The sequence below is a fragment of the Heterocephalus glaber genome, unplaced genomic scaffold (genome assembly GCF_053883595.1).
Source record: "Heterocephalus glaber isolate CG9 unplaced genomic scaffold, H.glaber_assembly_v1.0 deba00001606, whole genome shotgun sequence".
NCBI lineage: Eukaryota > Metazoa > Chordata > Mammalia > Rodentia > Bathyergidae > Heterocephalus > Heterocephalus glaber.
Genome location: NW_028258377.1, coordinates 36,671,210 through 36,698,819, shown reverse-complemented (window position 1 = coordinate 36,698,819; position 27,610 = coordinate 36,671,210). Strand labels below are relative to the sequence as shown.

The following is a 27,610-nucleotide window of genomic DNA, read 5'->3' as shown; positions in this document are numbered from 1 at the left end:
TAGTGTAGCAGAATACAAAGTCAATACACAAAAATTAATAGCATTCCTTATACCAATAATAAACTCATTGAGGAAGAAATTAGGGAAATTATACCTTTTACAATAGCACCAAGAAAAATTAAACACTTAGGAATTAACCCAACTAAGGAAGAGAAAGACCTGTACAATCAAAACTACAGTACTGTGAAAAGGGAGACTGAGGAGGATATCAGAAAATGGAAAGATATATACCTTGCTCCTGGATAGGCAGAACCAATGTGGTCAGAATGGCCATACCTCCACAACTGATATCCAGCTTAATGCAATTCTGATCAAAATACCAACAGCATTCCTTGCAGAACTAGAAAAAATAATCCTAAAATTCATATGAAACCAAAAGAGATCCACAGCAAAAGCAATCCTAGGCATCAAGAGCAAAGCAGGAGGCATCACTATCCCAGACTGCAAGTTGTACTACAAAGCTACACATTTCTCAGACAAGTAGAAATAGCAAATAAACATATGAGAAAATGTTCAACATCACTGATCATTCAAGAGATGCAAATGAAAATAACACTGAGATTCCGTTTCACCCCAGAAAGAATGGCTGCTATCAAGAAATCAACCAATAACAAATGCTGGTGGGGATGTGGGGAGAAAGGAACCCTTCTCCACTGTTTGTGGGAGTGCAGACTGGTGCAACCACTGTGGAAATCAGTATGGAGAGACCTCAAAGAACTAGGACTGGAAGTCCCATTTGACCCCGCTATTCCACTGCTGGGGATCTTCCCCAAAGAATTAAAAGAATCATACCACAGTGATATATGTGCACCCATGTTCATAGCAGCGCGGTTTGTAATAGTTAAAACTTGGAAGCAGCCCAATTGCCCATCAACTGGAGACTGGATAAAGAAGATGTGGGGTTTTTTTTTTTTTTTTTTAATAAAATGGAGTACTACTCAGCCATAAAGAATGAGAAACTAGAGACATTTATAGCTAAGTGGATGTATATTGAGGCCATCCTCTTAAGTGAAACAAATAGGACACACGTGTAAATACCAAATAGCTTCTCTGGTGTGAGAAACTGAAAGTGTAAATAAGGATCAAAATGTATAATAGATAATGTGAAGTAGGAAGAAAAGGTCCAAAGGGGAAGGAAGTGGGAGGGCTAGGGGAAAGGAAAGAAGAGAAAGGCATCAATATGAGAAAATGGAAACAAAGTCTTTGTAAATAGGGAGGGATGGAGGGGTTGAAGGGAGGGTAGACGAAGGGGGAAAAAATAAGAATCAAGACAGATTATGTAAAGGTGCCAATTCCCAATAATGAATGTCAGCATATTGCATACCTAAAATGTACCAATAAAATTAATGAATAAAAAATAACTTATGCTGAAGGAAAATAAGCCTCTCTAATAGATGATGTTGGGAAAATTGACTACATGCAAGACTGACTCTAGACCCATATCTCTCACCAAGTACTAAAATAAAATAAAAAAGGATCAAAGACCTAAGTATTAAAACAGAAACACTTAACCTGCTGGAAGATAGAATAGGTAAAACTCTTGAAGATATAGGCCTAAACAAGGACTTTCAGAATAGAACCCCAATTGCACAAGAAATAATACCAAGAATCAACAAATGGGATCATATCAAATTTAAAATCTTCTGCACAGCAAAGGAAACCACCAACACACAAAGAGACAACCTACAGAATGGGAAGAATTTTGTCAGCTATTCACTGGACAGATGACTAATGTCTAGAGTATATTGAAAAACTTAAAAAAAATACCGCCCCCCAGAAAACAAAAGACTGAATCAAAAAATGGGCAACTAAAATGAATAGACACTTCTTGGAGTAAGAAGTACACGGGGCCAATAAATATATTTAAAAATGTTCAACACCACTGGCCATGAGAGAAATGCAAATTAAAACATCATTGAGATTCCATCTTACCCTAGAAAGACAGACTATCATCAAGAAATCAAATAATAATAAATGCTGGAGAGGCTGTGGGGAAAGAGGAACCTTTTTATACTATTGGTGGGAATATAAACTAGTATTATTGCTATGGAATCTCCAGTCAGTATGGAGATTCCTCAAAAAACTAAAAGTAGAAATAGAAAAACTAAAAATAGAAATTCCATTTGATCTAGCTCTTTCCCTTCGATATATCTTCCCAAAGGAGTTAAGGAAACCATATTACAGTGATACATGAATACCCATTATTATGGTTTATATCTGGATATTCTCCCAAAGCCTCATGCATCCATAGGTGGGGACTGGGGGAAGTGATTGGATCATGGGGATGTGATATTCATCCCCATGTGGATTCATCCACTGATGAGTCTATAGCTAAATGTGATACTGGGAGGTGAAGCTGGTTGGTGGAGGTGGGTCACTGGGGGCGTGGCCTGGCAGGGATATTGCCTTCCCTCCTCCTCCCTTGATCCCTCTCTCTTCTTCCTGCTCCATGTGTCACATGCTCTTTCTCCTCTGCCCTGCTGCCCTGCCTTGAAGCCAGCTGCCTATGGAGTGAAACCTCTACAAGGTGTGAGTCAAAACTTTCTTCTTTAGAATTGTGGGTGTCCAGTATTGGTCTCAGCAATGAAAAAGTAACTAAGACACTCATGTTTATAGCAGCCCAATTAACAACAGCTAAATCTTAGAAGCAGTATATATGCCCATCAACAGCTGAATGAAGAAAATATGGGATTTGTACCCAATGGAGTACTCTGGCATAATAAGTTTGAGTCATCTGTAGGAAAATGGATGCACCTTGAGATTATAATGTTAAGTGAAATAAATCAGACATACAAGCCTAAATATCACATGGTCTGTTTTATATGAGAAACACAAAGTATAAATAAACTAAAGAGCAAAGTAAAAGACAGATAACAGGAAATAGGGAGATAGATCTTTTACAAATGAGAACAAGATTGAGAGAGAGAAGGGGGAGGGGAAGAGGATATTTAAAAGGAATTAAGATGTGTCATGTGCACGTACCAACTCCCCACAGGGAATGTAATCATTGTGTACCATAAACACGGACTCATAAAAAAGAATAAAATAAAAAGAGCTGGGGATGTAGCTCAGTGGTAGAACACTTGGCCAGCATGTGTGAGGCCCTGAGTTCAATCCCCATCACTACAAAGAAAAAAAAACCCTGAAACATAAGGACAGCTATCTGGGGAGAAGTCAAAGACAAATGTTCCCCCCAAAAGACCACCAGCATGAGCAAAGGCCTTGGGGTGGAAGCGTGTGGTTCTCTGACAACTGGTTCCTCTTCAAGCTCTTTTGTGAGGATTTGCGCACCTAAACCAGCTGTGAGGCCAGGGGGCTGGTGCTGGGAGAATGGATTTTCCAAGTGTTTTCTGTGCTCTGCCCATGATGCTTTCTGGACACTGAGATGCTTCTCCCTGAGACCTAACCCTACAAGGAAGAGATCACTGAATCGAGTGGCATGCCCCCTTTTCTGAAGGATGGTGGGACTCAGAGAAAGCAAGAGATTTAACCAAGGTCACATACAACAATGTGGCCCGTTAGGTGCCAGACTGATCCCTTTCTGGTCCCAACCACAGTGCTAAGGTTTCACTGCACCGCAGAGGAAGAGGTGGTGACTGGTCTCACGAGTCAGATAAAAAGCTGAGGTTCACCAAGGTGATTGTGTCTGAGGTCACACAGCCAGAAACCTCCAGAGTGGTGAAATCAGGCCAGGCAATCCCAGAGCCTACCTTCCTATCCTGTGGAATTGGCAGGTTCTCCCCAGGTTTCCTGACATGCAGCCTCGTGCTTCTGCCATTACAGTAGACATTTGGCCTGCTGCACACCTCTTGGGAGGCAACCCATCCCTGCCCTGGGCCTGACTTCAGATGGGCCTGCCCTAAACATTGCAGGGCCCAAGCAAGAGGGCGTGTGGGGGCCTCCATGGTTCTGGCCCACCTACTTGGTCTTCTGAACCCTTCTTTGCCCAGGAATTCACCCTCCCGTCCCACCTGCCCAAGCCCCATCCACGGCCCTCACACACATCTCCAAGCAAACAACGTGGCCCCTCCTTGAGTCCCCCTCAGGGCTGTGCAGCCTGCCCTGGAAGGAAAGGCTCTTGGAAGAAGCTGGGGCCTCTGAGCTCTTAGGGTCCCGAACGTAACGCAGAAATGGAGGTCACAGGCTTGCATAAGCCACACCCTATTGCCCTATTCCCTCAGCCCACAGGGACAGTGAGGGCGGGGGAGGGCAGGACAGGCCCTGGTAGCTCCAATTTCAGGGAATCCAAACCACTGGCCCCCCCAAACCTGCAGGGTTAACTCCACATTCCCCGAACCTCGGTGCCACACCCAACCTCTTCCTTAGCTGAGTGACTTCCTCCTTCAGCCACCAAATCACCCCATCCCCAGCTCGGGCTGTGTCCTGACTCGCAAACCACAGGCCTCTATGCTGTGCCGAGCTAGGTGAGTCAGAACTCAGGGCGCTTGGCCCTGGGGGGCTGCAAGCTGTGTTCAGGGAAGAACTGAGGAGCAAATCAGGCAAGAGGAGCTCAGGTCCTGGGTCCCCACCTCTCCGCAGCGAATTCGTGTGATGGCAGGGCACGGGGAGGGGCCCAGGTGCCCTGGTTGGGGGTCAGACAGCAGGAAGGAAGTTGATATTTCCAGAATATGTAGATACCACTCCCAGTGCTGCTGAGATTGCAGTTTACGAAGGAGAGTGTGAGAGGGCTGCGTGTGTTTGCACATACTCATCATGTGTGCACACATGTGTACATACACTCCTGGGTGTGAGAGGCACATGTGTGTATCTCACGTGGACACATCGATACACGTGTCTGTGCCCTTGTGCCTACATGCGTGTGCAGTATCTGTGTCATGGGTGTGAGGTGCAGGTCACTCTGCCGTGTGTCACACATCTGTCCTTGGCCCTGTAGTGTAGGGTGTGTGTCACGGAAGCAAGCAGGGGGACCTCAAGTTGGCCCCTACCAAATAACTGCAGGGCCTCTAGCCCTGCCCGCTGCATGGACCCTGAGCCCCGCGGGGGACAGACACTGCTCACGACTTCCTCACCGCTTCGAGGATGGAGCAGACAGTCAACACACAGTTGTCAGACCAGCAGCTCCCAAGAGGAAGCCCAGGTTGGGCGAAGACCTGCAGCTAGGTCGAGCCCACTGAGTGCTCCAGGACGCAAGCTGGATGGACCTTTCCCACGCCAGGGGCTTGGCTCAGGGTGCCCCCTGCCCTGGTCAGAAGGTGAGAATGATGAGGCGCTGAGCTCTGCCACAGCACTGCTGTTTAAAGCCCTTCCTTCTCTGCCTCTGTTTCCCCATCTGCTAAGCAAGCAGATTGGATGAGTGGGTATCAAGGAGCACATCCAACCGTGGCGTGGTGTGCTCTTGACCCTTGGGTCCCTTGCTCAGCGGCCCCTGACCACCTAGACCCTGGGCAGGTGTCACCGCCCCCCTCAGATCTCTGGACAACTCTGATCCCAGCTCAGACCGCACGCAGAGGCCCCAGCAGGTCTCCGTCTCTGCCGCGAGTGCCTGCTGGTCACCTCCAGGCATCACAACTAACATCACCTTCACTGAAGCCAGGCTGATTGACGTTTATAGGCTTGGGAGGAGAACGTGTGAGGAAAATGGTGATGAAAACCACAGTCCTCTAACACCTTGGCCTTCGGGAAGCATCCTGTGAACTGAGTTTTCCAGAGCTGGGTTGGGGCGGGGTCAGGGAAAGTGCTGATGATGGCACTGAGCTTCTCCTAACCGTTTCAGGGGACCCGTGCCTGGCTTTCTGAGGTTCTTCCCCGCTGTCTCAAACAAGAAGAGCCAAGCATGATTTTGCCTTTCCTTGATGAGTCAGGGCCATAATAAAATCAGTAATGACTGGGTCCCATCTTCATACAGAGGGGTCCTGGCTGTGCTGTGGATTGAGTGGGTCCCCAAACGTTCATGTGTTGCAATGAATCATGCATTTCAAAATAGCTACTAGAGTGGACTTGGAATGTCCCCAGCACAATGTTTTGAGATGATGACCCTGATCTGACCATTCCACATTATACACACGTATTAAAGTATTACGTTGTACCCCATACACACGGACAGTTTTTATGGGCAATTAAAATGTTAAAGCATGTCTGTTGGAAACATGATCCCCATGTCCAGGGTGATGGTACTTGGAAGTGGTGCTCTGGGAGGTGATGAGGGTTAGAGGAGATTACAGGGTGGACAGCGCCCCCACAAAGGCATTAGCACTGTAGGAGAGGAGGAAGAGCCGCCCCTCGGGATCCCTGCTCTTCCTCGACAGATGATGGATGCCCTCTGCCGTGCTACAACGAGGCATGGAGCTCCTCCCTAGGTGTTGGCACCATGCTCTTGACCTGCCCATCCCGAGAATAAATAAACTTTTATTCTTCCTAAGTGAGCTGGCGTCAGGTAGTTTGTTAAAGCAATAGAAGCTGGAGTAAGACAGGCTGTGAAGAGATCTCGAGCTATTTGCCCCTCACTGAAAAACCTGGTCTTTCTCGTGTTTTCTCTTTTCTCATTGACGCTGGTGGCCGTCTCTGATTTTCAGGGGCCCTTGTCTCCTCTTGACAACAGTGACTGTTAGGTAACTTCAGGTCTGCATTGTAGATCAAATGAATCGATGCCTCCTGGGAAAGGTGCTGTCCTAGAAGTATAGTTCATAGTAGGACCACTGTGGCTGCTCAGAAGGCTTCTGGTCTGCAGCGCTTATTAGCTGTGACCCTGAGGCTGTTTTCTGATCCATAAAATGGGACAGTAATATCTGCCTTATAAGGTCATTACAACTAACCATAAGGGGCTATATAATTAAAGCACTTATCATACTGGCTGGCAATAGTAGTTACTGAATAAATGTTATTTACTTCATTCTTTAGCATTAGTCCTGTCTGAATTTCAGATCAGAGATGTTGTTAGGTACCAACATTCTAAATGACTGAAATGACTCATTTCCAAAGAATGCTTTGAGTTTCAAATAGCAGAAATTCCCACTAACAGTGACTTAAACAAACAAATATTTAAAAAGTATATTACAGGAAGCACACAAGTGAACAACTGTTGACATTTTTTCAGTGGCTCAGCGATGTCAGGACTAGTGTCACTATAATGCCTTTGGCTTCTGCCTCCTGGTCACAATATGGCTACTGCAGTTCCAAGATCACATTTACTTTCCAGGCAGGAAGAGGGAGATAGGCTATCACTGGCTGTGTCTACTTTCCTAGAAGCACCTTATATTTCCTTTCCCAGTACATTCCCCTTATGTTTCAGTCTGGAACTAGGGCACATGGCCATCACCAGCTGTAAGAGTTAATGTAAAATAAGAAACAGGGTGTGGTGATTAGCGTGGCCCACCATCACATCTCTCCTGAGACTTAGCGCTGTCTTTTCCTGTCTTCTTTGCCCTATCCAGGGTTCTGTTACTGGCAAGAAGGAGCTCGAAGCTGTGCTGAAGGGTTGGTCCCCAGCCCGTGGCACTACTGGGAGTGGGTGGACTCTTCAGGAGACAGGCCCAGTTGGAGAAAATGACACCATGGGGGTACTCTGGCCCCTTCCTTCCCTTCCTTTGCTCCCCAGCCTCCAGGAGGTAAGCAGCTTTGCTCCACCTCACCCGCTTCACCAAGATGCCTGCCTTACCACACGCCCAAAGGCAGGGGCCACCCGACCAGGGACTGAACCTCTGAAATTGTGAGCCAGACTAAATCTTTCCTCCTCATAAGGCAAATATCTGAGGTTTTGTAATAGCTACTAAAGCTGACCAACACATCCAATTAATATTTATTTTTTGGCCTTAATTTGGCTTAAGCATAAATACATAAGTGGATAGATGAAGAAATATAAAAAAGGAAAGAAAACAATAAGAAAGTAAAATTGACTCATCTCCTTGAGAAGTCCAAGAATGGTTTGGTATTAGGTCTCAGTATGAGGCCAAATGGTCAAACAATAATGTCAGGAGACCACTTTTCTGTGTCTTTTAGCTTTTTCTTTGTGTTTGCTGCAATTATCAGGTAGATTTTCCTGATGGTCCCCGGGAGCTCTAAGCTCACAATGCCCCAGGTTCTTATTTAGCAGGAGGGAGGCACTTCTTCCTGCCAACGTAAGACAAAGTCCTAGGACAAATGCTGATTGGCTGTGATTGGGTCCAGGCCTATCCCTGAGCCAATCACAGTGACTACAGGGAATTCAGTGCTCCATTGGCAAAGCCAGGTCTCACACCCAATTCTGGAGCATAGGCTGGGTCAGCTGCCCCCAAGCCAGTGGTTAAACCTAGAGTAGGATGGATCCCTCAAGAAAATCAGAACAAATCCAGAGGAAAACAGAATATAAAGCTTTGCCGTATTTTATTCCAGGAAGACATGTATGAATTAGCTCAGAAAGCCAAAGATAAGGCCCTACCCAACTGGGAGGAGTGACAGCCAGGAAATGCTGTCATTTCTCCAGCACCCACTGGGTACTCTACCCTGCATGATCTCATTCATCGCTCGACACCACAACGGAAAAGACACCGTGAACACTACCGTTTTACACACAGGAAGCTCAGGTTCAGAAAAGTTAAACAACTTGCCCAGGGTTACTCAGTTAATAAGGAGAGGAGGGCCAGGGATGTAGCTCAGTGGTGCTGCGCTCGCCTTGAAAGCGCAAGGCCCTGAATGGCAGGAGAAAAAAAAAAAAAAGGAGAGGAGCTGGGGCATAAGGCCAGGCCTGTTTGAAAAACTGAGCCCTGGACTGAAGGGTTTCCCTCAGAGCTGGGTTCTTGGTGACACTAGACTTGCCACCATCTGGGGCCCCTGGTCAAGGCAGGGACAGCGTCAGGAAGGCAGCCAGAGAAGCCGGCCCTCCGGCCTTGGTGACACCCATAGTCATGCCCTCTCTGCTCCTATTTTATCTATTTATGACAGTTTTAGCCCAAAGGACTGTCCCCAAACTCCAAAGATCAGCCCAGGAGAAGGACTTGGAACTGGGAATTGGGAATTCTGGGAATTGGGAAACCTGCATTTGAAGTCGTCCCTAACCTTTTGGGTGAACCTGAGAAATGTTCCCTTCCAGAGCCTCAGTTTCCCTGTCTGTGAAAGAACTGATTGGACTCAGTGATCTCCGAAGGCGAAGGCCAGTCTAGCTCCAGCTTGTCTGCGGTCTCGGGTTCCAAGATTTCTCCACCCCTGTGGTAGCTTCAGATTTCTTTCCAGGGGGTAGAGCAGGGCAAGTTGCTACAGTGCTGCTCCCTCTGCTCAGCGGAGAGGCTCTGCTTGTCCCAGGGTGCAGCCTTGCCTAACCCCAGCTAGCTAAGCAAATCCCTGAGAACAAAGGCGCGACAGGTCTTGAGGAGGGAAGGGCTGGGCCAGGGCTTCTTCCTGGTTCAGTGGTTTTAACCCTTCCACGCATCCCCCAGAAGCAGGCTGGCAGCAGGGTCTGGCAAAGCCACCCTAAACAACTGTGGCCTTCCAGGAACTGCTCTGCCTCCACAGCCAACTTTCCATACAGGAATCCTCCTAGGGAGCAGCCAGGCTCAGTGGGTCGGAGGCAGAAAAGGGCCCCACTCTGTCCTTTTGCCATTTAGGAAGCTGCCGTCCAGAGATGAGAGGGAACTTACCCAAAATCACACAGCTGTAGCCTCACAGGAAGGAGCCAGGATTAGCACGATGCCAGACACATGGAGGAATAAATGTGTTGAATCCAGGAACCAAGACTCCTTGTCTAGTGCTCCCTCCTCTGTATGACAGTGCCTTTGGGATTCTTAAATGAAAACTCCCATCCCCCAGTTAGAAGCAGATTGTTGAGGCCTGTCCAGAAATTCCTCACCTGAACCTGCAGTGACTAATTTTCTCAGCAATGTGGGATCAAACCCACCACGGCTGTTAAACATTTAATACCAAGCCCCAGTGCCCTGGGGCTGGCCTTTCTGATAAGCCCTAGAACAGGGCAAAGCCTGCAAAGGCGGCCCACTGGGCCAAGAGGGCAAAGCTGGAGTCCCTTCCCTGAGAATATCTCTGGGCAATACCGTTCTCCTCTGGGGGACCCTGGGGGTACCTTCTGGCCAAGGAATCTTTTTCCTGCGTGGGCCCTAACTACAGATAAGAGGAGGAGTCCGTCCCCCCCCCCCCCAGAAGCCTGGATTAATCCAGACCCCTCATCCTGTAGCCCTGCCCCTAACGTTTACCACGTACAACTGACATTCTGCCCTTAGGTAGAGCAAACAGGTCCCCAAGGGCTCTGTGAAGGCGGGTGTGACCCCCAAGGCAGCAGGGCGGCAGAACTCTCGGTGAATTTTAAGCAGTGTGCATCACTTTCAATCTGGGAAGCAGCATCACAAGTGGGACTCTGGGCTCCGGTGTCCAGGGAGGACGCAGAGACCTAGGGGGAGGGTTCGTACTCGCGGTGATCCAGGCACGGTGGTGGGTGGTGGGGCAGAGCCTCGGCCACTCCGGGGACTGCTCCACTGCTAGCAACCCTGTGGCTTGGGAGCGCAGGGGCTCGGCCTCCCAGCCCACCTGGGAGACACAGGCTCCAGGGACAACTCGGCGACTCTCAGGAAGGCCACGCTGTGCCTGCCACTGCGCTGAGCACTGAGAGCAAAGTGACGAATAAAGCTATGTGGCTCTGCCCTTGAGGACAGTGACAGGCAAGAATATGGAGGTCACCCGCGTCATTGCAGATGCACCCAGAGCCCGGGGCCAGCACCCACGGGCTCAGAGTGACTCGGGGAGCTGACCAGACGCGGCTCTCGGCACCGCATCCCCCTCCTTCCCCTCCTTCCCCCACAAGCGCATCCGACGCCGCCTGCAAAGCCCGTGGCCAGTCTGCCCCCTTCTCCAGCCCGGTGCCCGCCAGCCAGCCAGCCAGGAACTCTTCCCTGGGCAACTGTCCTCCAGGGAGCGGCTGCACACTTGCTGTAAGATGAAGTCCCTCCCCCGCACAGCCCCTTCCAGCTTCCGGCCTGTGCAGGAAACACACTGGGTACCTCAGGAGGCGCCCTCGGCCTCTGCCTCCAGAGCTCTCGTGGGCTCCTCCTCTCCATCCTTACGCACAGGCTTTCGGGTCACTCACGGAAGGTGACGCTGGCCCTCCATTCCTTCCCCTGGGCCTCTGCAAGAGCTGCCCCTTCTTGGATCACTGGTCCCCAGCTCCTGTCATTCGGGTCTCAGCAGAAGTCACCTCCTCGAAGGAGCCCTCCGTCTCCAAAGCCCGGGCCCCAGTCCCCCGTCCTGGCTTTCACCTCCACACCGCTCTGGAGCCACAGGACTTGCCGTATTCTTGCGCGTGTCGGTCTCCGCCCCCTGTCCCTCTGGGACAGTTTGTCTCATTTCCTTACCTCTGTCTACCCAGCACCCAGAACCCGGGATCAGTAGGGTCTCCAAAACTCTCCGTAGCCTCATAAAGAGCTAGCACAACACTCAGACAGGAAATGTCCATTTGCAAAAGAAACGTAGAGGCCGGGGATTTAGCTCAGTGGTTTCGCCGCCTGCTGCACAACCGCAAGGACCCGAGTTTGATCCCCGGTACCAAAAAAAAAAAAAAAAAGAAACGTAGAGCTTGGATAAATCTGCCCATCTATCGGATGAGTAAATGGAGGTCCAAAGAGGAGGGAGACTTTTCCAAAGTGCTACAGCCCCTCTATTTATCATGTAAACAGACGCAGGTAGCGAAAGAAACCATGTGATCATAAGGGCGAGGGCAACGCCAAGGGCCTGAGGCAGCACCTTCACAGCTGGGAGGCAAGTGGGACAGGGCAAAAGGAGAAGACAGCGGGAAGTGGAGCTGACTAGGCGGGGCTTAGGTTTTATTCCCTTGGCAGAATTACTGTGCGCCCACGGAGAGCGCTCAGATAGCCCTGGCCCCGGGAGACCTGCCGGGCATGCGCGAGGAGCTGCCGCGTGAAGGTTGGAGGTTGAGCAAGTCCCGCGCGGGGCCTGCGTGCCAAGACATCAAAGGCTCCGGGGACAGCGGCCGCGCCCACCTGGGCCCGACACCAGAGAGAACTGAACCCGAGCCAGCCCAGTTAGCCAGGCACCGGCCCCGCCGCTCCTCCCCACGTGCCAAATTGCTGCACAGTTCTCTCTTCATGCCACAGGCTTTGAGCCAATTAAGTGAGCAAAGAGGGTGGATAACGAGGAGCAGAGTCCCGATGCCCGTAATTACACCCAGGCTTTGCTCCCATACATCTGAGCCAGGAGGGGGCTGGGGCGCAGGGGAACTCGGTCTCCTGAGCCTTGTTCCCTGTGGTTTGGCCCCTGAAATCTCTTCCACCCAGCCCATCCTGTTCACGCTCCGACACAGCTGTCTGCTGGGTTTCTTTTCTTCCCTCCTTGCTTTAAAAAATTTTTCTTCTTTTGTGGAGAAGCTCTGAGCACTGAGATAACAGTTGAACAAAGCCAGGTCTCTGCTCCGGTGGAGCTGACATTTTAAAGTCAAGTCACCAACAGGTCGTCCGGTAGCTACAGAGAAGCCTGGGGCAGGGGAAGGCAGAGCTGCTGCAGCTGGATGCCGGGCCCTGAGGGGTCTGAAGAAGGCTTGTCTGATACATGACAGAGGCCCGCTGGAGGAAGTCAGCGGGCAGCCACCTGGGAAAGAGTGACCCGGGCAGACGGAAGGACCTAGCCAGGCCGAGAGGGACCCTTCAGGCCTAGGCCAGTGTGGCCAGAGCAGAATGAGCCAGTGATGTTTCAGGACACAGCTGTAGGGCAGGGTGGGGACAGGTTCCAGGTCGGGAGAACAGCCTATGAGAGGCCTCAGGAAAGAGACAAGGGCTTTCTGTATTTCAAAGTATTTCACCTTATTTGATCCTCAGAACAATGCTGTAAGCAGAAGAGAGTAGATTGCTTTTTGCTGCTGACACCTGAGGCCCTGTGGCTCAAGAATGACTTACAGTTCTGCCAGGGTCACGAGGGAGTATGTGGATCAGGAGCAAGAATCCGTGGCCGGCCAGATCCTCTCAGGTGGGAGCAGGTCATTCCTCTGCCATGTGAACTTCCAAAGCAACGTCAGCTCTCGGGCAAGCCTCTGAAAGGGTTGAAAAGTTCAAAGCTGAGCCAAGTACAGCGGAGTTACCAAGTGTGCTACAGGAGAATCTGTGGGTGACTATAGAGAATCAATGTGTCCCCTAAGGACTGCAGTCATTTAGCCAATGTGGCAGGAAAATGTGGCTTCGTCTTTTACAGGGACCTGTACAGACCCGCTGCGTGGTAGAACAATGTCTGTGTCAGACTGTTTTCTGGGATGAAATCCTTCTGCAATACATGCCCTTCAGAGTTCCAAAGAGAGCAACCGAAGAGTGAATATCAAAGATCAAGCCAGGAATCCCATCTAGAAGACCAGATTCCCTTACAAGGGACACTAAGAGCGATTCTGTAAATGCTTTCACAGGATTTTCTTCCGATCTGCCGCAGTGTGGCCTTGGATTCCAAGCCAAGCGTGCTTACAGAATTGCTGACTTTATTGTTGCTGTCACTTTCATTTTTCAGCTTCTAGTTGTCACCACATCAAGTGAAAGTCACAGAGCAAGTTGGCCCCAAATCTAGAGGGAATGCTTGTGAGCATTTTGTATAACACATAAGCAGTGTAGGAAAACAAAATGCATTTTTAGGGGTTCGGTAGGGGGCATCTCAAATGGCATGGGAAACATGTTAGAAGTTGTCAGGAAGGATTGATTGTTGGTGAGGAAAAGCTGGAATGGGGGTGCAGGTCAGTGGTGGCCCAGGTTTGAACCCCAGCACTGCAAAAATGAGGGGGAGAGGGAGGGGATGAAGTCATCGCTCTCAGGAAGCCAAAGAAAGAGAAACAAAGATTTAAAATTTAAGCCCCAATCAAGAGATGGAGGGAGGGAGGAGGAAGGAGGAGGACTGAGAAGGGGACATAAAAAGAATCAAGATGTGTTGCATACCTGTACCAACTCTTTGGTGTACATGTAATCGTTACGTACTGCAAACATGTACTAGTAAAATTTTTAAAAAATAAAGATGCAAAAAAATAAAACTTAAGCCCCCCATGGCAAGTCCCGAGGGTAGATGCCCTCCATCACAGGTGATTACGATGTGGTTCTCACACGGGCCACCCCATGTGGCACAATCCAGGGCCCTGCGACCTGGCGGTGTCAATGGCTCTGGCAAAGCACGTGAGGACCGCAGCTGGAAGGACCTCGTCGGAGGCTGCCAAGTGTGTCGAGGGCTGGGGAGTAGTTCTGCCTAAGTTTGTGCAGCGGCCCCCACGCTTTTTGGGCTCAGAACCCCTTACACCCTGACCTTATTAGAAAGTAATGAAAGGAACATTTTAAATACGTCCATAGGAATTGGTGTGTAAAATAACAAGTCCACCATGTGTTCACACACAAAAAATCTTATGAAAAGTATTTTCAACTAAAAAATTACTGAAGGGCAGAGATTTACCTCAGTGGTTCTGCCACCTGCCTTGCAAGTGCAAGGTCCCGAGTTTGAGTCCTGGTACCAAAAAAAAAAAAAAAAATAGTGAAAAGAAAGGTGCTGTTTTACATTTTTGCAAATCTCTTCCCAGATTTTCCCGGCCGTGGAATCACAAGCACATGCCCTGTGGAAAATTCCACCGAGGACGCAGCAGGGATGGGAGCAACAGGTACACAGGTCTCAGCGTTACTGCTAAGCTAGCTTGACATGTGCTATGGGGACCCAGGCTGAAGCTGAACTTTTGGCAACTCTGGGTACAACACTGAAGCTGTTGGGTCTCAGTTTTCTTGCCTGCAGACGACGGGTCATAATGACTGTTTTGGGGAAACAGAATGACTTCGTATGGGTAGAAGCAGCCCACATAGTGTCCGCTCAGTGAATGCTGGCAGTTATTGTGGGAAACTTGAGATCCGTCCTTTCCTCCTGTTTAGAGCATAAGCACGTGTGTGAGGATGCCTTCACGGACACATCGGGACACAGCTGAGCAGTGACTGCCTGCGAGGAGCTTTGCAGCCCTTCTGGGCCTGGGTTGTCCGCTTGTCCTGAGCAAGTCATCAACATCTCTTAGCAAGTCCAGCTTGTCGCTGCTGATGAGCTCAGAACAGCTTCCCCTGACCATCCCCCTCCACATCTGTCACCTGCACCCCTGGAATGGAGACCCTGACCTTGTCCCCGGGTGCAGTGGACCCCATGTGTTGACTCACAGCCCAAACCACACCCACAGGACACCCCCTTGTGGGATATCCAGGCCCTTTGCCCTCCCTCAGGCCGTGGAGGACGCCCTTCCAGATCCCCATGCAAAATGACTGAGGAGGCTATTCGCTCCTTTTCCTGACCATCGGGGTCTCTTCTGTTTCCATAGCTGCCATGCTAGGGATGTACGGGGGCTCTATCAATCTCCAGATGTTTGTTGAATAAAAGGAGAAAGAAATTAAACCAAGTCTTTTTTTTTTTGGTACTGGGGATTGAACTCGGGACCTTCTGCTTGCAAGGCAGGGGGTAGAACCACTGAGCTAAATCTCCGGCCCAAAACTAAGTCTTTTCATTGACAAAAAGGAAACAAGGCAAATAGCAGACGACCGTTTTCCTAGGTGATGAGATGTTTTATAGTAATGGGCAGAGGAGGGGAATGGTGACATGTTAACATGGAAAATAAAGCAAAGACAGCTCTGGTTCTGCTTTGCTTTGAACAGAAAACATCTCTAACAGACTCCCAACTTCCGCCCCGAACAGGTCCCCCGCAGAGAGGGTGGCGTGGGAAGGTGGCAGGCCTGCGTGGAGAGAAGTGGCAGGAATGAGAGGTCCGCAGGGCAGGACCAGGCCTGCAGCAGCCGCCTGGGGCTTCTTCAGCCCAGAACAAAGTAGGGTTAATGAGAGCAAATTACAGGGGCCTCGACAAAGCAAGGGCTTTGAGGGCTGTGTGGGCCTGGAGCCCTGCCCTGCTGCATCCTCCTGTCCAGCCCCCAGGGCCAGGGAGCAAGCTGGCGCAGGATGGCATTATAGACCCATCCTTCGGCTTTTACAGAGGAACAGTGGGAAAGCTTTTCATATATGTGATGCAACGGTCTCCATGCCTTAGTGCTGTGAATTAAAATAAAGTGTGGAACAATAAACATAGAAAACTACCATCTGTGTAAAAGGGGAGGGAATAGATAAATAAGTTTATTTATACACTACACACAACCTCTGGAAGTTAGGAACCAGCAACACAAAGATCTCCTGGAACTGACTCCAGGGACAGGAGGGGGCTTTTCCTAAGTGGTTTTGAACCTTTCGCATGAATTTCCCACTTGAAAGATAGAGTGCAACTGAAATTTCAAAGAAGACAAAGAAAGGGGACAAGGAGAGGGCTGTGAGGGCGGGAAGGGGTGAGGACCAGAGAGTAGAGGGCTTATAAAATACCCCTCTCCCTGCCTCTGCACTGGGCTAAATTCTGTACTTACACTACCTCTTTAACCTCCTCAAGACCCTTTTGAAGTTGTTACTGTTACTTTCAAAGCCGCAGAAAGGTCAAGTGACTTTCTCTAGGTCACAGAGCTAGCTAGTGGCAGAGCTGTATTTTTTTTGGGTAACAGGAATCGAACTAGGGTCCTTGCGCTTGTGAGGCAGGGCAGGCAGCGGAACCGCTGAGCTAAATCCCCGGCCCCTGTTTTTGTTTTGTTTTTTTAATGAGACAACGTCTCACTATTTAGTTCAGGCTGGCCTTGAACCCAGTGTGTAGTTCTGCCTGGCCTCAAACTCTTGGTGATCCTCCTGCCTCAGCCTCCAGAGAGATAAGATTACAAGCATGCATCACCACACCCGGCCAGAGCTGTAATTTAAACCAACATCTATGTGACTCCAGAGCCGAAGCCCTAAATCATTCTATTATTGTGTTTGTAAGAGGTCGTTTAATCCTCCAAACTGCCTTTGGAGACAGTGATGCTATTTCCCCTTATAAGAGGTATGATCAAAAAATTTAGTGTATGTTTAAATAAATTTATTACAGTAAAAGACACATGGCCATTATTCCCCCTCACTTTGAACACACTTATCCCATCATTCTTGCCACTTTCTGAAGCAGTTCTGGGGTCCTCTTTTGTGAGTGTCTTTCGTTGTGGTATCGTGGCTGCCTTGATATCCTGAATCAATTCAAAATGTTTACCTCTCGCGGTCATTTGGACCAGAGCTACTTCAGAAAGTGTCAAGAAGAATGGTGTAAGTGTGTTGGAAATAAAGGGGAGTATTTTGAGGGGAATTAATGCAATGTGTCTTTTACTACAATAAACTTGAAGCATACACTATATTTTTGATCACCCCTTGTACACAACAAAGTAAAGGCCCAGAGAGATAAGGCAATTTGTCCCAGGTCACACAGACCAACTGGAAAAAGAACCCGTAGAAAGGATGTGCGAATATCGAGGTCCATAGTTTCAAGTACATGTTGGACAACTTGTCAGTCACAACAGCTATTCTTTTAATTGTAAACATATTGAGCCTGAGTGCATACAGGCCTCTCTTACTTATCACAGGGAAATTAATTGTCCCTGATCTTTATGGGGCTTTTGCTGCCCTCCCTGCCCGCAGGGAGCACTTACCACGTTCCTGGCTGAGGTGTCTGCTTCCCTCACTAATAGCTAACTAAAGGCTATGAGCTGTGCATTATTCCTCAAATGTAAGACACAGTGATGAGGAAGGAGGGACGGAGGGTGGGCAGATGAGGGAGGGAGGGAGGGAGGGAGGCACCAGGAGAGCTCCCGGAGCTCGGCGGGGAGCGAGCAGCGAGTGAGCTGCGGTGGACAGAGCACCGAGCTGGAGCCAGGCGGAAGAGGAACGGGAAAGGGCGGTTGGAACCAGCGGCAGCAGCCTGGAGGGTTAGGGCAGCGTCTGTGCCCATCCGCTCCGCGGGCAGCGCTCCACCAAGGAGGTTGTATAAGACGTAAGGGACCTGCTCTGCCCTGTGCTTGCTGGGGCCATGGCGAAGTCCAGGCAGGGGGTCAGGCCTGGCTCTGCGAGGGGCCTCCCCATGGCCACTCTCTGCTAAGCCTTCCGGAAGATCTGCTTGGGTGCAGCAGGACGGCGGCTGGGGGCCCCTGCCAAGGAAGGCCTCCCCTAAGAAGCGGCAGGATCAGACTCCCAGCCTTTTGGGCCTGCTGAGTACCCAGAGGGACTTGCTCTTCGCATGCCCCGAAGCACCCTCAATTGCCCTGATTGCCGAGAAATCCCTTGGCTCTGGGTTCAAGTCCTAGCTCTTCTAGTGAGCTCGAGGCTGGGATCAATCCCTGCCCCTCTCTGTCGGCCGCCTCACGCAGCTCCAGGAAGTCTCTCACGCGGCAAACAGTGAAATGATGCACTCAGGTTCTGCATAGCGCGGGCCCTGCCCCCAAGCCCAGGGTCCTCAGCGGTACAAAAAGGACTAAGGTCAGTGTGGCTCAACTCCCAGCACCCACCCAAGCCTCGCCTGGCAGCAGTCTGGGCAGAGAGCAGAGCGCAGGGGAGAGAGGAGGCCAGGAGCAGGCCTTGGTCCAAAGTCAGAGCGGGTGCTGGGGGGGGCGGAGGATGCCAGACCCCCAAGGCGACGGTGACTTCCGGCTCACAGTCAGAGCTGGTCTGCATCCCCGAGCCCTCTGCTCCTCTTCCCACCAAGCACGATCCGACCTCTCCCTCCAGGCTTCCCGCAGGGATGAGTCAGGGAGAAGCTAGAGCCCTAGCCGAGTCCTTATGAGCATTAAGAGAAATAACGCACGTCCTGTACTTAGCAGGCTACCTGGCCCAGGGTGACTTCTCAGTAAACTTTAGATTCCTCACTATGTTTGCCGCAGGTCGGCAACAGCTCCAACGTGTCTGCCCTTGGGCATTCTCGCCTTCATTGCAGTGGGGCCCAGAGCAGAACGCAGATGACCGCTTGAGAGGCACCAAAGGAGGCCTGAGGAGTGAGAGTGAGGGAAACAGGACCCCTTCTGTCCACACACAGAAGGCCGCCAGCCTCCGGTGGACTCATTCCCCGAGAGGTGGACGTGCGGCTCAGGCACTGTGGCCAATCCCCATGTGAAAGCAGGGAGCGGAAACTGCAGGATTTCAGGTAGGACAGCGCACAAGGGGGGGCATCATCCTGCTCCCTGAGTCAGGCTCTGTGGGTGGCAGGCATGGTACTTGGCTTCTGAGCCGGCCCCAGCCCAAATTTCCACGGAAGGATGAGGAGGAGCCAGCAGGAAAGACATGGCCTGGGTGTTCCGCTGACTGTCAGCTGGGAGCACAAAGCTGCTCCTGAGGCACAGAGGTAGGCCTCCCACCCTGCCCTGCCCAGGCTGCTGGGATGGAAGCAAGGGGCCGGGTGTGTTACCCGAGGGCATAGAGAGAGCTCCCTCTGAATTCCAGAGACTAGGAAAGCGTGAAAACCAGCAAGGAAGCCTCTGATTATGGCTCCTCGGATTTGTCTATATTTTCAAATTGTACGTGTTTCTTACGTCATTAGAAAAAAAAATTACATATTAAAGACCAACCTTAGGTTGGCCTGAAACTCAAAACACATAGCCTGCAGATTTGACTGATCCTGCCATCAACACCCTATGTGACGTTGACCAGGCCACCCTCTCTCAGGCCTCAGTTTCCCCAGTATGTAATAGTGGGGTTTCCTTTCTGTTCTGACAGTCTCTATGGGACAAAAATCAGTGCCATCATTAGAGTAGTAGAATTACAGATGGCTTTGCCATTTGCTTATTATTTCCCTATTTTCAATACTTTAAAATTGTCTAGTTGAAAAAAAAAATTAATTAATTAATTAAATTAAATTGTCTAGTTGGTGTGCAGTGGTGTGCACTTGTAGTCCCAGCTACTCAGGAAGCTGAGGCAGGAGGATCATTTGAGCCTAGGAGTCAGCCTGGGCAACACAAGAGTGACCCAGGGTTAAAAAATTGGGGGTGGGGGGTGGGGCTATAGCTCAGTGACACTGTGCCTACATTGCAAGCGCAAGGTCGAGTTCGATCCCCGGTTCCACAAAAAAAATTTGTTTGCCCTAGCAACCTGTTTTATATGGTATTTGAATCTGGGGAGAGGCAGACATTGGAAAATCACCCTCTGTCCTCCCCAGCAAGAACCAAGTCCCATCCCCCAGGCAACACAAATGGGAGGGCTAGAACAGAGGGGAAACTCACTCCGGGAATCACCTGTACGATTCCGATCCCATAAATCCAGAGCCTTGGAATTCCAGAAAGCCAGAGCTGCCTGGTACTCGGCCTCCTCCACACAGGAGAATCTCAGGACAGAGAAGAAAGGTGGAAAATGCCCAAGGTCACACAGGTCAGGAGTAGACTGGCCCAGCCCGAGAAGCACCTCAGACACCTTATAGTCTGTAACTACATCTTACTGTAATTTCAAATCGACTTAGAAGCTGAAAGGTTAATATAGAGAACTCCCTTGCGTGCAGATTCACCACTTATTTACATTTTGGCCTTGTTTTGTTGACGGTTTTGTCCACTCCCACATATGTGCACATGCCTGTTTTTATCTGAGCCACTGGAGAGTCAGGTGAGGACAGTGCCTCTCTATTCTTCAGTGTCCCCCCAAAGAACCATCTCTATGGTTACATAGTGTAATGATCAAAATCGGGGAATGTAACTTTGATAGTGTCTTATGTAATCCACTGTGCATATTCAGATGTTTCCCCATCGTCCAAATAGCTGACTATTGAGCCCTCCCCACCCTGGCTGAGAAGCAGGGATTATTTTCATCCATCGCCCCTGTGCTCAGGGACCCTGCCCCCAGCCCCTGCCTCTCCCGGTGCCTCCCTCTGTTGCTCTCCTCTCTCCAGCACACCCAGACCCGATGGGCAGGAGCGAAGCCCTCCTCCTCTGGGACCCAGACATGGGGATGCCTCAGCCCCTGTCTCTGCATACCCACCAGCCCTTGCTGATGGCCACTGGCTGCCCTGTCCTCTAAGGGTAAGGGGGGCACGGGACACACACAGCCCACAATGTTTCAGTTGTGAGGATCCCTAACCGGGAAAGGGCCAGACGGAATGCTCTGCGACATCAGCAGTTCCAGGCCGATACAGTGACCTGCTCCTTCCGTGTTCTTCTCTTTAGAAATTTCTATACAAATACTCTATATCTGAGTGGTGGCTGCATGGCTGTGTATGTGTGGAAAAATTCATCCATCTGAACTTAACAGATGTTACTCTTCACTCTATCTCAGGAGTCAGATCTATGTACCTTTGTGTGTGTGTGCATGTGTGTGTGGGTATGAAGGAAGAGTCAAGAATTTGTAGTTGGAACGCAACATAGTAGAGAAAAGCTGTGAGATCTAAGAGGAAGGGACGCTGCTGGTTTCCTCCCCACCTGGCTGGGGTAGTTCATGCCTGATTCTTTGTAGACACTGAATCAATACTATGGAATAAATAGGTGAATTAATTGAATGCTGTGATTATATTTCTTAACATGAAAAGATGGTTATGATATCTTGCTAAATGGAGTATGATAGGATAGCAGCTAAGAATGCTCTCATTTTTGTAAGATTTATGTTCCTTTTAATTTCTAGTCTGGAAGAAGATATCAACATCCTAAGAAAGGTTTGTTTGAGTAGAAAAATAAGGAATTGTTTTTATCCTTTGTACTTAAAAATATTTTCCATAATAGATATGAACCGTTTGGATAAAAAAGCAAGTGTCCTTTTGAAAAGTTATCAATAAAAATCTCCGCTCGAGGACTGATTTGTGAGTCTCTAGAGAGGGGTGATAGTTCATAGTGTGTCCCAAACTTTTCTGACCAGACACCCTTTGAGGAAACAATTCCCTAAAGAGAAAAACCTAGAAAAATCCAGAGTCCTCAATAATTACGTGAGACCATACATCAGCCTGAAGCGATCACATCCAAACCTCCTTCACATGTGACAAAGCAAACCTTCCGTGGAAGTGAAGGATTTTTAGCCTTTCAGCAAGGCTGTTGAACTGGCTTTTAGTGGGTACGGGGGCTTCACACAGAGATGGATGCTTAGGAAGTGGTCAAAGACTTCATCGCTGTTGCTCCAGTGGATGCCAGGATCTTACGCCCCATGGAAGCTGCTGCCCTAAGCCTTCTCCACAGGATTCCTGAGGTGGAACTGAACACAAACCAATTCCTCTGTTCTCTCAGTGCCAGCCCAGTGAGTTCGCGATAGAATCAAGCTCTGGGGCTGGAAGCTCAATGCCTGGAAGAAATCCCAGGCTGGGCATGTCACAACCGAAGTGTGTGAGGACTTGATGGATCCTGGGGAATTGCTGAAGCCACAGCTGCTCAGCTCAAGTGGGGAAGGCTCCTACCACGGAATGAACACTACAGGATCTCACAGCAAGAAGAGACCTTTGAAGGCTTCACTCCACTCCCCAAATGAAAGCAAATTCCCTTCCCAAGCAACCCCCTCACGTGACCTCCGACCTCTCTCCAAGCATCATTACTTCTGCAGGCACCTAGCTGCTTCCTTGAATGGCTCTAGAAAAAGCTCTTCCTTATGTTGAGCCACGGTTTCTGCCTTTGGCCCTGGTCTACCCTCCAGGACCACACAAGAAAGATACTAGCTCAAAATCTTTCATGAGTGTTTCTCCTTCATTAAAATAATCATAATAATAGCTACCATTAAAGTGGTATTTACTGGTGCTAGACATTTTACACGCCTGATCTCATTCAATCTTCACTGTGGTCCAGTGACAGAGGGATTGGTGCTGTCCCCATTTTATGGATGAAGATCCTAAGTCTTAGGAGAAATGAAGAAACTAGCCCAAGATGGCTTAGCTAATAAATGGCAGAGCTAAGATATGGGATGGAGATTTTCCCTGTTCTAAAACCCTTGATGCCGGGGATTTAGCTCAGTGGTTTCTTCGCCACCTGCTGTGAAAGAGCAAGGACCCGAGTTTGATCCCCAGTACAAAATAAATAAATAAATAAATGAAATCCTTGATGGTCACTACTGCAATCTGTGACCTCTTGTACACTCACACACACACAAGCACAAACATCCCATACTGAGTCTTCTCCAGTAATATCCACACTGTAAATTGTGCAGTACAGCAATTAAAATTCCCACGTGGTTCCAGGTAGTGGGAGGGCTAGACCTTCTAGGTTGTTCTTCCAACCCCTCTTCTGCCCTGCCCACCTGGCTCCACCATCACCACTGCCTAATCCTTGGTTGCAGCTCCCTAAGTTGCTCTCCAAACATTCCTGCTGTGGAGCCCGTGAGCATTCACATCCAATAGACTTTCCTCCCCTTGTCCCAGAAGACTCGAGGAGCCCATCAACCAGTGTCCACACCCGAACAGCCACCTTGGGCACGTAATCCAGGCTTGGCTCGCTTTCTTTCCCCTGGTTTGGCACCAGGACTGGTACCATGAGAGAGAATCCCTTGAACTCATTGTAGCCAAAGACTATCTTTCTCTGAGAGTCCAATAGGAACTTTGGAACAAGGAAACTTCTTCCACCCCTGTGGATTAGTAATTGAGAAGATATAAACCTGGAGGTATGAGGCCATTGTATTGCTGCCATGATAGATTACCTCAAACGCAGTGGTTTGAAATGACTTAAGCTTACTAACTTACAGCTCTGGAGGTCAGAAGTCTTGACACTGAGAGGTGACAAGGCCACGTTCCTTCTGGAAGCTGTATGGGTGCCATGGTTTGGATAAGTGTCCCCCAGAGGCCTATGGGTTGAAGACTTAGTCGCTAGTTCATGGTGCTATGGGAGGTGGTGGAATCTTCCAGAGGTGGGGCCTAGTTGGAACTTTCCAATCATACAGAGCTGTGCCTTTGAAAGGGGTATTAGGACCCTGGCCTGTTCTCTTCCTCTCCTTGCTTCCTGGCCACCATGAAGTGTGCCGCTTACTTCACACCAAGGACTTCCTGCCATAATGTTCTGCTTCACCACAGGCCCAAAGGAAATGGAGCCAAATGACCATGGGCTGAACCCTCTGAAATCATGAGCCAAAATGAAGCTTTCTTCTCTGTATGATGGTCTCAGGTATTTTGTCACAGTAACAGAAAGCTAATATAATCAGAGACTCAATTTCCCTGATTTTCCAGCACCTAGAGACCACGTTCATTCTATGGTTCGTGGCTCCTTCCAACATCTTCAAAGCCAGCAGGTGTCTGCCTTTCTCACCTCTGCTTCTGTCACTGCATCTCCTTCTATTCTGACTCTTCTCCCCTCATTAGAATACTTGCACTTTTATTGGGTTCATCTGGATGACCCATGATAATCTCTTCACCTCAAGATCCTCACCTGAATCACTTTTTCCCTGGAAGATAACGTGTTTGTGGGTTGGGGATTAGGACAGGGACATCTTTGGATCCATTACTCAGCTCACCACACCCATCCACGTGGTGGAAACTCATCAGCCATGGAGAAAGAGGCCAACATGCAGAAAGAACAGGGCGAACAATCCACTCCCTCAGAAGGGACTCTGTAATTGTTAATTGCCCAGACCAGTGAATTCCCTTTGTGCTTAAGCTAATTTGACATCAGTCTCTATCATTTACAACCCAATTAATTCTACTTATTGGTCAGGATTTCCCCAGCCAGACTTGGCTTTTCAAGAGCAGGTTCTCTGCCACAGTGACCGCAAATTCAAAGTTGACTCCAATAGCATAAAAACACACATATATGTTCGAAGAGAAATGGGTTACCTTGGGAACCTGAGTGTCTGGGGAGGATAGCACGGGGGGCAGGAGACCTGAGTTTAATCTGAGCCCGGGTGGGAGACATTCCAGGAAACCCCGAAGCTGCCTGGGTCTTCCCCATCTTCATCCACAGGAGGGGTTTCCTGGCTAGAAAACCTAGGGTTGTGTGCCCCACGCTGACCTTCTAGAATGTTCACAGAGATCTTAGTGCTGACAGTACCCTGGTTGCTCTGTTTCTATCACACACAAAAAGTAATGAGAAAGCGGAGCTTTTATGGTACATAATCAGAGAAAGCACCCTATGGCCCATCTCCTCTTCATGCAGGTTTTGGCAGGAGAATAATGACTACAGAGAAAGCCAAGAAGGGAAAGGAAAGCAGCAGCTCTCTGCTTCAGCTGCTAAACACACACACACCACACAGAGTTCATCTGCCATGTAGCCTCTCATATCCTTGACCAATTCACAGTCCAAGCAAGAGAGTACTCTACATTTACCGGGTAGATATTTTTAGAAATATTTTTAGAAATATTTTTCAATAACAACTTAAGGAATATTAGGAATAAAACTGTAGTTTTTCTTTTACTTCTTTCTTTGAAAGCAAGCCATAAGGTGAGAAGATCTCTAGGGAGATCTTCATGGGAAGCTCCTGAGAGTGGTCAGTTCAGAAGGCCAGCACCTGGACTTCTGGCCCCTCCCAGAAGGATGCGTTCTGGGGGAGAAGTCACTGGCCTTTCAAGTGTGTTCCTAATATAAGTAGCGGCAGAGCTGTGAACTTTATCCTCCTAGGATGGTCTTTCTCCCTGCTGGACCTTAGTTGAGTGCAGAATAAAACCACTGGATTAGGGCTGGGGATTTAGCTCAGTGGTTCTGGCACCTGCCTTGCAAGCGCAAGGTCCCAAGTTTGGTCCCCGTTACCAAAAAAAAACACAAACCACTGGATGAGAAATCAAAGCACTGCCCAGCTGGATGCAGGGTCTTTTGGAGAACTGGTGACATTTGTTTCTGACACTGGGGACAGGTTCCACAGATGTGCTTGCTTTGTGAATGTACACGGAGCTGTCTGCTTATCATGTGCACACTTTTCTGTATGTGTGCTTTTCTTCAACAAAACACAAATTATAAAAAGGATGGAAAGGGGAGTGTGTGTGAGTAGAGACGAAAGGAGTTTCGATGTGAACTGGTCGTGGCTGGAACAAGAATCGAGGGCCTCGATACCAGGTACAACTGTGTATATGCTTAACATTTCCCAGAGTAAAAATTTACAACAAGAGCTCGTCTAGCTGTAAAATACCGTCACCTGCGGAGCTCCCCGATTGTGCTAGGGTGCAGAAAGCACAAGGGAGTCACAGCTCCCCTCCTCCTGAAGAAGGGTGTTTCTCAGAAGAAAAAGAAACCAACCCTACATGGCTAAAACAGCCACCATAAAATAATTTTTAAAAGTATTTCATGTTGGACACAGTTGTTTTGTTTGGTCCTAATTTCAGATATAGTTTGATATATTCATACCTAACAGAGGAAATGAACTGAGTGTTTTGGGATATGGCTGTTTAAGTTAGCCGTAAGAATATTAGCAAGGTCTGGGGCTGGATGGCTTCTCAGTTGTCACAACCTACGCATGGTTGGCTCCCTTGCCTTGGCATGAGCCGGGCCAGTTCAACTGTCAGCAGGAAGCTGGGGAAAGGGCAAGTTGATGAAGACCCTTCAGGGTTTGGCTTGACCTTCAAACAGTGTTTGCAATGCCACCCTGGCACTTGAAGAGGTTGTGAAACATCATTGCAAAGGAGCTGGAGGTGGAGCTGGAGCTGGGCAGGCACGGTGGCACACACCTGGAATCCCAGCGCTCTGGAGGCTGAGACAGGAGGATCACTGTGAGTTCGAGGCTAGCCTAGACTGTATAGCGGGGCCCCACCTCAAAAAAACCAAAAGCAAAAAAACCACCCCAAAGTAGCTAGATTTCACACACTGCATAAGTATGTACTGAACGGTAACCACTCCATGCCAGGTACCACTCTAGGGACTAGGAGTACAGCAGCACCCAAACCTGACAGAAATCCCTGCCCTTGGTGAGCTTCTAGGATTCTGTAATTCACATAATGGGCTTAAAGAAGTCCAAAAAACTTACACCATGATAAAGTATACGTAACATAAAATTTTCCACTTAAGCATTGAGTGGGGGGAGAGAGAGAGAGAGAGAGAGAGAGAGAGAGCGCTCATACACAGACCCTGGGTTCAGTCCTGAGTACCACTACCAAAAAATAAAAAGTATATTTACGTTGTTGTGAAACAGATCATATAGCTGAAGGCGTCCCCTCTCCCTGTTCGAGGTGCCAGCTGTAGGAGACCCACTGTTGCTGTCCGCGTTCTGGGACCTGGACCTGCTACTTTGTTGTCCCTGACCTGGGGTGAACAAGCATGAATGGCAAAGAGACACAGAGTCAGCTTAACATGCAGGCTGCCGGGGGCTCGTGCCTCTATTCACCCAAACACGGGCACAAGCAATCAAGTAACACCAGCTTCATCTGCTTTTCAGTATCCACTCGAGCATACTCTGAGAATCAACCTAACCTCAGCCGTCTAACTTTTCCCTGATATGCAATACGCAGTCACTCCTGAGCGCAGCCTTTCTCCTTTGTGCTCATGGAGGAGCCCAATTAGGCTTCAGTTCTCCTCTGGTCTCCTACAGGATTGTGTTAGCTTTTCATTACTGCAACAAAATACCTGAGAAAAATCAACTTGAAGGAGGAGAGCTGTATTCTGGCTCATGGTTTCGGTCCTTGGTCGGCTGGCTCCATTGCTTTGGGCAGACTCACCCCGGCGGAAGGGTGTGGAGGGAAAGCTGCCTGCCTGGTGGCAGCCAGGAAGCAGCCAGGGCCTGGGGCACGACACAGCCTTCAGAGGCAGCTGGCAGTGACCTGCGCCTTCACCTCAGCAGTATCCCAGTAGAACTCAGCAAATGTCGGTCTCAGGACCCAGTTGCCTCTCTCCCACCTCTGAGCACTGCTGTAGGGAACCGAGCCTTCAATGCACGAGTCTCTGGGGGGCACTGCATATTTCAACCATAGCACAAATCTCCAGAACTTTATCACTGTGCAGGAACA

At 49.3% G+C, this 27,610-nt stretch overlaps 1 protein-coding gene across 2 annotated transcripts in view; it reads right to left on the bottom strand.

Moving 5' to 3' along the window:
* Fat2 (FAT atypical cadherin 2) overlaps positions 1-26,924 on the bottom strand; it is a 142,254-nt gene extending 115,330 nt beyond the window's left edge. Inside the window, exons 1-2 of one of the 2 annotated variants that reach the window (XM_087194932.1) lie at positions 26,785-26,924; positions 12,843-12,976 (exon numbers count right to left, since the gene is read on the bottom strand). The gene's annotated coding sequence lies outside the window, so the exon portion shown is untranslated. Of the gene's footprint in view, positions 1-9,569; positions 10,019-12,842; positions 12,977-26,784 lie in introns of those variants that run through there. The other variant, XM_021240976.2, reaches the window with a different exon arrangement.
* Positions 26,925-27,610: the final 686 nt, after the last annotated feature.